General features: G+C 42.8%; 1 long non-coding RNA gene across 2 annotated transcripts in view; it reads right to left on the bottom strand.

The window, feature by feature from the left end:
- The window catches only part of LOC132250760 (uncharacterized), a 64,905-nt gene that overhangs the window by 47,347 nt on the left and 3,054 nt on the right, over positions 1-14,504 (bottom strand). Inside the window, exon 1 of one of the 2 annotated variants that reach the window (XR_009462370.1) lies at positions 7,653-7,771. The exons of the other annotated variant lie outside the window; for it this stretch is intronic. This is a non-coding gene — a long non-coding RNA (uncharacterized LOC132250760). Of the gene's footprint in view, positions 1-7,652; positions 7,772-14,504 lie in introns of those variants that run through there. 2 annotated transcript variants of the gene reach the window in all.

The following is a 14,504-nucleotide window of genomic DNA, read 5'->3' as shown; positions in this document are numbered from 1 at the left end:
AGCTTCTTTCTTCTCTGCCTTGTAATAGGCATTTCTTTAGTACAAATATGCTATAATAACTCTGTTATTCACACTGGGCATTCAGAACTCACATGTTCTCTTTCTTTGACATGTGGATGTTAGGGTCTAAATTTTCAAAAGACTCTGAAAAGTATTTTTTCCCAGGACTTTCAGAACTCAAGAAAGCTAAATCTTTCTAATATAACACAAACCACACAGACACCACCAGTGCACACAAATATACTTTATCTGGTAGTTATTCTCTCCTACACTGTGCCATTAGGAAAAAAGGCAGCCTTATGATATTGCTTTTGTGTATACAGTTGGAACAGAGTGACAGACTGGTTCAGGAAATGCTAAAGGTAATTCATTAATCCATCTTTATTTCTCCTGAATGATAGGTAGTAGTAATAGTAGTAGTAGGCAACCATCAACCCTTCTGGATCATGACGTATGCATTAGAGGTCACCCAGACCTTCAACACATATGCCTAGGCAAGAACATAGAGGAGTGTAGGCTGCCAAGCCCTTCCATCCCCCCCTTAGAACATTGAGACAGAATCCAAAGGTCAGACTGGGTCCAGGTGTTCAGTGCCTCAATGGCTGTACTTATATGTACATCTAGGAACTGAACCCCAGGTCACCTGCATGGCAGAAAAAGATTCTACCACTGGACCACAACAGCAGGACTGAATGATAGGTGGGGTTCATGTAAACACAAGCCCCATCATTCAGTAAATCATGCAACATTTCACAATTACTAGAGCAGTGCAAAATCAGATGAGTATAAATTTATGAATTTCTTTTTGCAAGAACAATCAGTGGGCCCTTTGGATGGTTTCTATGGCCCCTTTTCTGCCATTTGTGAGCACTCAAGTTTTTAGTCACAAGACTATGGAAACGCAGAAGCTGTTCCAGGGAACAGGGAGTCCTGACAGTCCCTTGGAAGGCTTTGGGAAAGATTTTCAATTCATTCCAGAGCTTCACTGACAGATTTTTTTCAGTATTCGGATATGGCTGGAAGGTGGCCGGCTTTCCACAGTGTCTGCGTCTGTTCCCAACCAACTTTTTTTGGAGAGTCAAGACAATATTCTGAGGTGGGTCTGGTCTAGGCAAGATTTTTTATGCTTACAGTACTCGAGGACCCCAACCATAAGAGCCAACTGGGGAAAATCTAATCATAGAGTCAAGTCCCATGGACTTTCAGCTGTGACCACAGTGACATAACATCTGATAAAGTGATCTCATGGTCACAGAAGCATATGCTATCTATATACTTGTTTAGTCTATAAGGTGCATGTCTACCCTACCTCCTGCCTTGAGTGACACTAGACAATGGCTATAGATATCTCCCTTGCCACAAGGCTCTGCTGCAACAATCAGTGAGCAGAAACCTGAGGCAGGGGTGTCCCACAGCCTGAGAACAAGGGATAGCTATATCTAGGCACTTCCTTAGGAACCAGAAGCCAGTCTGAGTATCTCTTACATATTCCATATCTGCCTCCCAGCCCAGGACAAGGAGCAGACAGCAGGGGGTGCCAGCCTTCCAACTAGGGCAGGAGCAGGCAATTATTTCGGGCAGAGGGCCACTTACCCTGTTTTGGCAAGCTGTTGAGGGCCGCATGGGTAGCCCCACCCCTTGACAGGTGACCCGCCCTCTGGTCACCATCTTAGGACCAATGTCCCAGGGCCAGCATCAGTGGGGCCCAAAGTGGGGCACATGCTGGCAGGGGTCTGTGGAGCTGGGCTGGGTTGCGCCAGCAGGGGGAGGGGGGAGCTGGCCTGACTCCATAGAGCCCCTGCTGGCCGGGACCCCACACTCCTGCCACCCTGCTCTGGGCCCCACCGGCACTGGCCCCGGGACACCGGTGCAGGCCCATGTTCCCGCTGGCTCCCCACCCACTCACTCCCAGTGCCCCAGCCCCGCGGCACAGGTGGGGGACAGTGTACAGCCTCAACCCCCTGCTAACCAGCAGGGAAGAAGCTGGTGCTGAGCACAAGGAAATGCGGCCCCTCGCCCACCCTGTGACTGGTGCTCCCTGCTGCAGGCACTCTCAGCCCTCGTGGGGCTGTCTGGAGTAGGCACAGGCAGCCCCACATGGGCTGCAAGCAGCTGCAGCATGGGGCGCCGGCCATGGGGCTGGCAAGGGGCCACTTTTCCCCATGCTCAGCACCAGCTTGTAACCTGGCCCTGCTGCCAGCCTGGGCCCCACTGGCTCTGGGCTCACTCATCGGGGTTGTGCACAGTGGTAGCAGCTGCAGCCCCCCTGCTTGCTGTGCTGGGCAGTGTTAGCTGCTGCTGCCCACCCGAAGCTGGAATGCTGGGCAGCCCACAGGCAGCCATGGCAAACACTGCCCAGCATGGCAAACAGGAGGGCTGCAGCTGTTGTCACCACGCACAGCCCCAGTGGGTGAGCCCAGAGCCAGCGCGGGGCCCAGGCTAGCAGTGGGGCCAGGTTACAAGGTGGTGTTGAGTGCCGGGAAAAGCGGCCCCTCCCCACCCCATGCCCAGCGCCCCACACTGCAGCTGCTCACAATCCGCCTGGGGCTGCCTGCGCCTGTTCTGGACAGCCCTGCGTGGGCTGTGAGCGGCTGCAGCAGGGAGCGCCGGCCATGAGGCAGGGGAGGAGCCACTTTCCTCCACACTGGGAAAGATCAGGGAAGGAGCCTGCGGAAAAGCTGAGTGTGGGGGGGGAGAAAAGCGACTCCTCCCCTGCCCTGTGGCGGGTGCCCTGCACTGCAGCTGCTCACAGCCCATGTGGGGCTGTCCTGAGCAGGCACAGGCAGCCCCAGGTGGGCTGTGAGCAGCTGCAGCACAGGGTGCCAGGCACTGGGTGGGCAAGGAGCCACTTTCTCCCGCCCCCGCCCCTTACTCAACTTTTCCCCGGGCTCCTTCCCTGCCCAGGGTCCTCCCCCGCCCTTTCCCCCTGCCTTACCTGAGTTTTCAGCACTGGGCAGCCATGTGGTCCCAGACCATAAGCCCCTGCTGGGGCTTCCAGCTGGGGGAGCAGAGCCAGGTGGGCCCTGCTGTTGTGGGAGCCTGCCGGACTTCCCCTGGGTCCTACTGCCCTTGGTTCCTGTCATTTTTGTCAGGAACCAAGGGCAGATAAATATTAATTTTCTAATTTTTTTAGGGGCCCCACAGGCCAGATAGAATGGCCTCATGGGCCAGATGCAGCCCGTGGGCCGTATTTTGCCCACCCCTGAACTAGGGACTGAAACCTCATCAAGAACAAAAATCAAAGCCGAGATCTTCAGAAGCCATCAGAGTTGATGGCACAACATCCTTGGCAGATGCAAGTCAGCCAAGAACACACCAGTTCCTTTGTCCCGGTAAAAAGAACATTTGTGGTCATGTATGTATTTAAGGTGATACCTATTCATGAAGCATGCAAATCGAGGTGTTCTATTATTTGTGTTCAATTTCCAGATTTCTTTGGCTATGTTAATTATGTTTTCTAAATAATATAACTAATAATACAAATTGAATCTGGCTGGGGGTAATTCCATTAACCAGGACTCTCTTTCTCTGCAGTAAGCTTACGTTTTTTTACAACACCATTACAGCTAAGTGACCAATCATAACAGAAATAAAACTACAGCTTATGACCAAAAATAGGCTGCAATTTGTGTGCACAAATTATTCATCAAACAATTGAAAATAACTAAATGTTCATAAAATTCATATCTTACATGCAAAAACTGAAAAAGTAAACAGAAAAAGTGGTATATTTATTGGCTAAAAAGGAGGGGAGGGGTTCTGTTTATAATTTTAGTAGCTCTAAAGATAATCCTTCTGGTTTTACACATAGGAAGACTATGTACAACTACAAAAGTTACAGGAAGAAGGTGTTAATAAAAGGAATAGGTTGAAAATGGCATCACAGACCACCATAGTGATATTTTGTACTACTGATTCCATGTACATAATATTAAAGGGCATAGTTCAGCACATGTGTTTGTATGGTTATATTTAAGAACAGAAATAGTTCAAATGAAGCTAACAGACTTCATATGCTTGAGTTTTGTGTGCGAGTGCTTCCACAATCAGGATCCTACTCATCCGAACATCAGTTTGTTCTGTATGGAATATGCAGAAAAGTAAGATATTGCACATACAAAAAATGGAATAAATCAGAATAATGAAAAAGTGAAGACTTTAGGGTAGGATTTATAGCAATGAAATCAAAATGTGCTTTGCACAGGACACTGCAAACCAAAGAAAATGGGCGTGCTGCTAAAGAAATCTGCAATTGTTTTTGTGTATGGAGACTTTAAACTAGCCAGCTAGTGACTGCTGTATTCCACTCTGAAACTGATGCTCCCATTCAGGGTGTGTGTGTGTGTGTGTGTGTGTGTGTGTGTGTGTGTGTGTGTGTGTGTGTGTGTGTCTAACATAGCTTTGTATGGCTAGCATATTTCACAATGCAAAAAGGATGTTATCAAAACAGCAGGAGATTAAGAAAAGGGAGCAAACCTGGTCAGTGGCCAGATATGAATCAGGGTCTGCAGATGTGTGTTAAGATGGGCAAGTTCACTTTTTCAGAGAGATTAAAAACAGTCAGCTGCTGCAGAATGAAAGATGATGCCAAACTACAAGTTGCACATCATTCAGGGCAAGCACAAGGCTTTGTATAGAGCTGCCCAACAGTAGCCCAGGAAGAGTAACTTTCACAATTTGGCAGGTGGATGGTGAGATAATCATGTGGATATGGGCACTGACCTGCCTGCTAGAATAGATATTAGAACAAAAAAGAGGAAGATACTGAGAAGATATTGGATTTCTTTTGGTAATTGTGACTTGCAGTTTATTATCATGTTAAAATTGGCCATCAACGGGTTTCGTTTTGTTTTGTTCTAAATTTTGAAGGAAAATTGATAATATCAGCACTTAGCTATCTCCTGTCACCACTATCTTGTCTTCTGACACAGCAGCATCTCATAACTTAGACCTGATGGAATCCTACTGATCTCTTTTGGGTCAAGGGCTGTGGTTATAGAAAATGACTGTAACAAAAAAGAATGACTGAGGGGGGTGGGGAGGTGCTGTATGCCAGAGGGCTAATGCTTTGTGCAACTGACAGCATTACAAATATGGTATTGCCCTTTTCACCGCCTCTCTTGTTCTAAACCATAACTGGCCTGGCTATAAGGATAGTTCTTGGAATACAGGAATGTTCCTAACGTGGGTCATTATTACTCTCTCTTCAGCATGTGGGAGACTTCCCCCCCTCTTAAAGAGTGAAGTGGCTTCATCATTAAGAGGCCTTGATTGTCCTCAAGCAATTTTTAGATTTCCACTCTATTACCAATCTGACTTTTTTAGCAGGGGCCATGGAATGGGCAGCGGCTGTTTTATCTTCGTTATAATGCAGCGTTTGAAACATTTCAATTAGGCTTCAGATCAGGCCACAGCACTGAGACCGCCTTAACGAGGGTGAGTAATGACCTTGTGTTGCAGGTGGTTTTTGGCACACCATCAATTTTAATTCTTCTTGATCTTACTGTAACCCTTTGATACGCTGGATCAAGGGTTCTCTTGAAATGCTTCAAGCACATCTTAGGACTTTCAGGAACCATTTTGACATGGTTTCATTCCTACTTGTGTCAGCAGAGCCAGACTGTCACCTGCAAGTTCTCCATGTAAATTCAAATTACCAAAGATTAAAAGACCTCTGAAAACCTGGCCTATATGCAGATCAGTGCATACCTGCCCTGGTCTTTAAAAGAAGAGAACCTAAGGAAAATTCGGCAATAAGAATGCAGTAACCCCTTTGATGTTTGACGCCCAAATGGACTGAGTGGTGATTAGAGGCAGCAAGCAAGAGAGTACTTGAGTGAATTTAAAAAGACACAAGAAGAGATGGACTTTCAGAGACATGCTTCATGTTTGGTCCCCATCCACGTTGATTGGCCTAGATTAAAGCCAATCATACTTGCTATAAATTAAAGATAAACATACTTGCAATAAATTCCTGGGCCTATTGACTTCAATAGGATAAGGATATATCACCTGAACTTAGGGCATATTTGCATTTAGATCCAGTGCTCAGTCTTGCAGGTTGAACTGATCTCTAGATGTGCTGGGTATATAAGAAGTGGATATGCTAACATTTTCAGACTGTTTCCCCAGTACTATGAGTTGAAGAGTTCTGATTTTCCTCCAGGATAATGAAACAGTAATTTAAGGAAAGGGACTAAAGCTTCCACCCCACAAACATCTTAGAATGGATTTTCCAGAACCTCCAAAACCTCAGCCTGTTTTATGTTATTCAATTTTCCAAGGGGAGAAAACAAGGATCTTGCATACATAAGCTTCCTACCATGGTACCGATATCCTGGGAACAGGAAAAAGACAGTGAAATAGATATACAATCTGACACAAAACTCCCCAAACCCTTTGAATAGTACCTAGGCATGAACACTCCAGAATAATTCAGTATGCATGTCTTCAGTATAAAAGGATACACAGGGCCTGAAGCTATTTCAGCTACTGCTTGAGTAGACCTGGACACCTAGGCAAGTAGGATGGAACAGGAACATGAGTCCCTCCAAAACAGTTAGTGTATACAGAAGTGCTCCAGGCACATTTTACATCACTGTAATTTAGAGCACTTTTTATAACACTATCAAGTTACACTGCTTTTTAACATGACAGAACTGCATGTTTGGAAGGAGGGGAGAGTGCTTCAAGCCTCCCTGTACTTTCCAGGTTAGGAGGCAGGGGGGACTCCACAGCCTCCTGGGGCTTCTCCACTGGTCAAAATTTTGACCAGCAACAGAAGTTATTTTAAACACTGTAGGTTGCTTAAGTGCTGTAAAATATAGCCCATCAAATTTAATACCTCATTTAACAAGGGTTAATTTAAATTATGGTACCCATTTTAAAGTGCTGTAAAGTCATGCACTTCTGTTAAGTCCCAGCAATAAAGTGCTTTAAACAGGAAAAAAAAGCAACTTTTGTATACACCTATCAGAGGTGGATGGATCTTCCTTCTGCTTGTGACTTGGTCTTAGGAGTAAGATGATAGTGTGTTACAAAAGCAAGTGTGTTACCATTTTTTTAGGGACTTGAGCAGGGTAGAATAGAATTGGACTCAGAGGTCCAATAGGTGGAACAGGATCTGCCTCTTGGGTCTTCTCCAAGAGAAGCATGTAATTCTTATCATTTTCAGTACACTGACCTCAGTTAGGGCTTGAGTGTGGCTGTCTGCAAATACATACCCAAGGAGAGAGGATGCAATAACCTCTCTTTATGCCAAGCCCAGTGTCTAGGTAAGAATGTGGTGCTTGTCCTGCTGTACAAGAATCAGCAGGCTCTAGCAACACCAGCTGGGCTTCATTAACGTGGGACAAGGACAGGACAAAGACTCTGCGCTGCCTTTTTCCTTAACAAGGCAGGAATATATCCTGTGTTGTCCTCAAGGATGTGGGAAGTAATCATTGTTTCAAGCAATTCAAAGGTTTTCCCAGAGAGGCCATGGCTAGTGCAGTTACAGTTGCATGTGAGCACTGCCTTGCCTAATTACCAGCTAAGCATTAAACCACAGTGTCATCCCGTTTTCCCAAAATGCCCTTTTCTTATTCACAGTGCATGCATTGGGACTGTATCACTGAGCATGGTGATTTACCGCGCTTCGCTGACATACTTACAAACAGAGCAAGCCACAATGTGCTCAGCAGTTCTGCTACTACTATCATTGAAAGCAATGGGCAAGCCATTTACAAGTAATAGCTTCCTGTGCTGTTTCATTCCTGAAGCTCTTCTTACCTACAACAACAAAGATAGCCTTTCAGATGAACCAGAGAAAGCCATGGGTTTTGCTGTAGATACATGGCACTGGCAGAGAACTGCTAAAAAGGCTTAAAACTTGCTATCAGTCATTTGATTTATTCAGGTAATGGATCTAACAACATATTGATATGGCTCCAGTCACCATCTCAAATGGTTTGTCTGTCATTTTACTTTTTATTCTCAGTTTATTACAGTGCACTCCCCTTATACCAGACGTAGCTATTAAGGACAATCATTTATAGTGGTCAAAACTGATTTCCCAAACCAAACATATTAGATACAATATATTTTTCATGGGAAGTACAAGGCAGAAAACTTGCACTCCACTGATATTTTCATGTGGAAAAAGGGTAGCAAGCTATAGGTATTTCTACTGCAATCTAAGCTGGCAGGTACAGAAATGACATGAGGGATCTCTGCAGGTTTTGCTTCAAACAAAACTGCTGCCTAAAAGGAGGAAAAACTCCTGTTAAAGTTATAGATGCCATAACCTTTGACATACAAAAGGAGAAGGTCATTTAGCACTGCCCTATTTACAGTATAATGGATACATGCCTTACATCTGTTGCAATTCTTAATAATGCTGGAAAAAGTCATAGTAATGTGTATTATTCCCAATTCAGAACCTCCAGCAACAATTATATTGCAACCAGTTGTATAATCATTATATTTCAATGTCATAGCATGGCCAAAGTGATGAATGGTTCTAAACCCCAAAGAGTTTGATCTGTTAAACACATATAAGGCGCTGTCAAAAAAATATTCTGATTTAATCACATGACTGAAACTGCATACTCCTAAATTGTAAACCCAGCTTTCTCTAGTTCCTGTTGCTCTGTAACTTTGACCAATCTACTTTAGAACAGCTCTAAATTTCACCAACTAAAAATAATACATACATACATACATGCCTTGCAGAGGGGTTAACTGGTTAATTAGTCTGTGTCTAAAAACACAACTTGCTATGAAAATGCTTGATATAGTTAAACAAATGAAAGCCCATTTTACATATTCTAGTAGAATCCAGAGAACTTCGGCAAAATTTATTCGTGTGATTTAGACATGTACTTCAGCTGAAAACACTGCACTAACTTCAACCGGTAGAGAAAATTAACTTTCTTATTATGTGCTGTGACCGCAAAGGAATTTACAATGATTTAGGATAAAAACCCTAGTTCACTAGGCAAAATGATAAAGATTCTCTTATGTAGGAAATAAATAAGCAGTGCTAACATGCTAACACTTGCATGTCTCCTTATGATACCTGATCTAACATTTGTAAAATTCAAACTGAAGAACCAAGAGGCTTAGTGACTTGTCGGAGAGCACTTCAAGCTGCCTACTTCTGGATTTCTTATTACCATCTTGCATGGGAATACAAAGTAAAATAATTTGTGATCTGCAGGTAAAATTGGGGTTTTCAGGTCTGAAAAAAGATCAGTCCCAGTGATGACACAATTCAGGGTTCAGGAAAACATCTTTCTTCTTGGCAACAGTCTCTGTGGTACAGCTTGGCCGCAAAACCACATTTCTTCCCTATCACCTTCTCCCTCACTCAGAGAAAACAAAGCAGCTTTTCAGGAGTGGAGGTGTCTGCCTGCAGGATTTCTGGAGTGGACATTTAATATAATCTAATAGAGAGGGAACCAACCAGAAACTCAAAAAACCTTAGGGTTGAGGTCCTTCTCTGCTGCTGGCTTGTTGCAAGTCACTTTCTGCTTCCATGCCCCCGTGTGCTCTGTGGTCTTTTTGTCTTGTCAGTTTACCCATAAATTCTTTGGGCAGAAACTGTTTGTTCCAACTATTGGTACAGCACCTGATACAACAGGAACCTGATCTCCACTGGGATATCTAGTGGCTACTATAATGTAAATAATAATAATAGGTTTCTCTCTATCATGCTAGCTTTAGCCAACCAACATGAGACAAATACACATTTGCCTCCCTCTCAGTTATCTTTCCCCTGCATCCAATAATCACTTCTCTAGCAGTACATGAAAAAGAGAGCAGCCATAGAAAACAAAGGAACAGAGCTACCATAAACCTTAAATGACATGCTAACTGCCTTTGAGTGATGAAAGAAGCAGACATTATTTCCTGACATAATTTGTAGCAGAACCCCCTTCACTGGGGAGTGTTTCAGACCAGTGCTATACTATGTATTGTGAATCACAGGAAATATAAGCTAGGAAAAGTGGCTAAAATAGATGTTCCCATGCTTACCAAAAACTCAAGACCTTTAACAGAGGAGTCATGGCTGAAGCAGGCAGCCTTAACAGCTCTCCTGGCTCAGCTGCAATCAAGATACCATCTACTTAAATAAGCATTTATACTCCCAGTGATCTTAGAAGATGAATAACTGATCTCATTACCATGGTAAATACCCTTGAGGCAATGCACAGGCCAATACAATGTTACTTTCCGCTGATAGAGTACCCGTTTCCAGGAGAATCTGAGGAATTTCTTGCCGTGTGGTAGCAATAAAAGCTTTGCTTAGTCTACATCTGCCATAAAGTTCCCTTTGCAAACAGTGACTTTGAAATCTTTGACGCTGTTCATGGGAAACAGCTTGTTAGTCGGTGGGATTTTTCTGAACCAGTTCCCATATTTCAGCATTACTAGTGGGTGGAGTAGATCTGCAGGTGACAGCTCAAAAAGATTAAATGGGGAAATTGCTCAACTACTACAGTGATAGGTAGAATATGAAAATCTAGCAAAAGTCACTAGTTAGGAAGAAAGAACTCATCTCTCTATGTTTCCTAATTAATCTTCAGGAGCGAAGCCCCTGTATCAGGCCAAAAAAGCCTCCCTTTGAGGAGAAGTGTTGCTCCCTTTTCCTATAAGGAAATGATCTTCACTCACTTCCAGAGCTGGGAGTCACAACTGGCAGAAAGGTCAGGATGCAAATACTTGACAGAATAGAGGTAGCCTTTACTTCAGACATCTTCCCACCTTCATTGATCTATCCCTGACACATTAACTAAGTGGCAGAAGTTGTAGGGAAAATACCAGCTTCTGGCAGGCTCCACTCGCCTCAGGAATATTGAAGAGGAGGGTGAAACTCATGAAGCCTACTCACTGCAGAGGATGCCTTATTCCAGCATAGGAGCAACTATCCATGCAGAGAGTGTCGCCTGCCATCATAGGTAAGAAAAATGGTCAAGAAACTGAACTAAGCCCTAAAAAACTGTGATGAACTAAATTCAGGAATAAATAAAGGAAGCAGATCATAAAAGCTTATGCATGAGGACAGACTGCCATACGTTTACACCCTATTATGAATAATTGAAATCACCAGCATTATAATAATGAAGGTAACATCATAAATACCTTATGTCTAAAGTAACCAACTTTTGGGTACCAAAATCCAGGTCACCATGAGAGGCCCACTTCAGACCTCCAGAACCAAACATAGTCCATGCCATTTCTGGTTAGCATAGCCATCTTAATGCAGCATTACTTTTTCTGAAAACTCTACTAATTAGTTGTAAGCTCCCTCTGAACTGGAAGCAACAGAGTCACTTTCACAAGGCACTGCACCCTGGTTAATTAGCTCTGTTTCTTACTAGATGCTGCATGGTCTGTTGGGAACGTTCTGGGGGTAGGGGTAGGGGTTAGCCAATTTTAGACATATATTCTAAATTCAGGACAAATTTCAGGGATTCTCAGGTGACATTAGAACACAACTTGGACATTTGAGACCAGCCTGAAAAATCTGGGACAGCTGATCACTTTTACTTCTGCCCCCAGGAACTGTGCGATTATCCCAAAGCTGGCCCTCTCCACGCAGTTTATGACAGGAATTTATTCAAAAGCATTGGGCTAAATTCTTTACTCGGTTGCTACTGTGCAGATTTCCTGGTCCGCCAAGTTGCACAGTTGCACCTGAAGTCAGGTTCTGGTCCACATGAACCAAACCATTAAATAAGCAAATATTACTCAGCCACGTGAAGTACTATCCCATTTTATATGCATCGACGATGTAGTCGTTGAACCAGCTGTTGGCCCAGAAACATTCTATCTCCCCTTTTTTTCTTTCCTTTAATTCTTTAAGTGATTTTATGTATACATGTTAAATGAATATTCCAATTACGTTAAAGGAAAGAACAGAGAGATTACCTTTGTCCAACTTTATCTGTTCCCCTGATGGTAAAGGAATGAAAGACTGCAGAACAATAGCATAACTACCTTGGTAAAGTGGAGTGGGAGCTGAGTGAGATAGTAAGTTTATTCATCAGTTTTTTCTCTCAAGAAACCTGCATTCAAAGAATAAGAGCGAGTGACTTAGATGGTCTCAGACTAGACCCTAGTGGATGTTTGGGCACATCACAAAATAATCACTGCAGATTGACACGGGGCAGATTTTCCACTCCAGAGGCCTAGGATTGGGACAGAGCACTGTTGTAAGAAGAAAGGGGTAGACGACGGCACAGTACATCCCTGCCCTGCTCTGTACTGGGCAGAGCACAGCACACGGCACTACCCTGTGACTTTTGTCCCCCACCCACTTGAGCAATACATTCCCCAGTATTTAGAAATAATAAAATGAGAGGCAAAACTTAAACATCCACTCAGTTACTGTGCAGGAAAAAGGTTTTATTCACTGAAGCTCATGACTTTTCTATGTACAGTTGGCCTGATTATCCGTTTCATTACACCAGGTTTAAAAGCCACCATAATGCCAGTGACTTGGGATCTCATTACCAGATAGGGAAATGAGGCCCAGCAGCGTCTCCCACAGCTTCTCTAGTCCCACCCATTTCATAGTGCCTATCCTAGAAAAGTAGCTTGCTTTTTCTGATTTCTATTTAAAAATCAGTACCATAAATTGTACCCTTATAATAGTCCAGGGAAAAGATGTGACCTGAACGCCTAAGAATTTTTTCAATGAATAGGACCCTTAATATTTCGTTTTGCCTAATGAAGTAAGGCGTCGATGCAGAAGGATTATTATTCCCGGAATGTTCCGGTAGCCACAAAAGTGTAATTCATGGAATCTGGCTCGAATTTTTTTCATATACATAATTAATGCTGCATTTAAAACACGTTAAAATGTTTTATTCCTTAATCAGCTAATTTGACTGTGAAACAAAGATGCCTTTATTTGCCTTTTCCCTGACTAGAGTTACTGTAGTAAAACTTCCCCTCTAGCTTTGGCTTTCTCTTACGAGTTTGCTGCTGCCAATTAGTTTTCTAAAGTTGCTATTTTACAAAATGTTTCTCACTTTTAAAAAAAATGTAATCCACTGTCTGTACATCACAGAGTTCCTTGTGTTCAGACACAGGGCGTTAAACATTCCTTGGGTTGACTTGGGTCAGCTTTGAAAAGTCTCAGGCACTGTAACTTGAGAAGCAGTCGTGCGCTATAGTGTTTTCTCCACATCCTGTTAAGTATTAAGTGGTTATTTAAAATGGAGTTGTTATACTCAGCAAGTGACTTAAAGTGCTCTATATAGTTTACAAGACGATTAATTAAATGAGAACATTGCATGTGATGCGCATGTATTTCCATAATCATTCACATTGGCCTATAGTTGCCCTTTAATTTTCATACTAATTAAAGTAACACATTGAACTGCAAATCGTAAATGGCTGCATTTCTCAGTAGATGTTAACACTGATGTAAGCTGAATGGTGAATAAAAAGCCCAAGAATTTAAGCAGAGTGGTTTTTTACTCAAATCCATTCAAGTTTTCTTTTTCATTCCATTACTGGACAAAGTCCATATTTTAACAAGACTGCATTTTGCTGAGGTTTTTGGCCCCATGATTTACTGGGGTACAATGTGCTTTTTGTTGCTATCTCTAATTAGTTGGTTTCTCTTTTAAAATAAGACAAGAGTTGTATGGATCTAGGGTTTGGAGTTTTTTGCTTTGTTTTGCTAGAACTGGTGGGACTAGGATTTTGTAATCTGATGGACAGGATAAGATAAAATTGTAACATGCAGCTATTTTGCCAATAGTATTTATTACTGGTTACTTGCATCTGACCTAGTATCCTCTTTAATTCCAGTTCAAATTCCAACATGGTTGACTTGGGTATTGAAATGTATACTGAAGGGGCTATATTTTTAGGTCACATCATAGTGACCTAAAAATATAGGAAGTTATACCTTTAGAATTGTCACTGAGATTTTAAAAAGAAAAAAACCCAGATATGAATAATCATGCCATGGTTCATGTAGCCACTTGCATCTGGACTTGGCAACAGCCCTGACAGAAACCACTACATTTATCTCAGTCTTGAGCATATCATGTAATCACTACTGAATGAGAAGTAACTGTGAACTATAGATGTGAAAAAGGCACCTGAAAAAGAATGCTGTCAGGGTCAACAGACTCAAAAATTAACAACTTATCACTCTTTACACTGAATCTTCCATTTAATTGCTTCCATGATAAAGGTTTTCTTCTTTTCAGAAATGAGCATTATACAAGATTTCTGTTTAATTTAAAAAGAAAAATTCCTCCACTCCCAGGTGACCCATCTAAGAGAAATAATAATAAGCAGTCGATTGCTCAGAGAGCATCAGCTCTCGCACATATTACAAGGGGGAGTGTTTGCACTCCAGTACAACCCCTCCCCCACTCCCTTCCTGCACTGTGTCCTATCTCCAGACCTAACTTGGCTTGATCCAAAATCTTATTTGTTAAAATTAACTTTTACATCAGCTGGAGATAGCGTTCTTGGCAAGTGGGAGAGGAATGAGA

The sequence above is a fragment of the Alligator mississippiensis genome, chromosome 5 (genome assembly GCF_030867095.1).
Source record: "Alligator mississippiensis isolate rAllMis1 chromosome 5, rAllMis1, whole genome shotgun sequence".
In the NCBI taxonomy this organism is placed as follows: Eukaryota; Metazoa; Chordata; order Crocodylia; family Alligatoridae; genus Alligator; species Alligator mississippiensis.
This window is presented reverse-complemented; position numbering and strand designations above follow the sequence as displayed.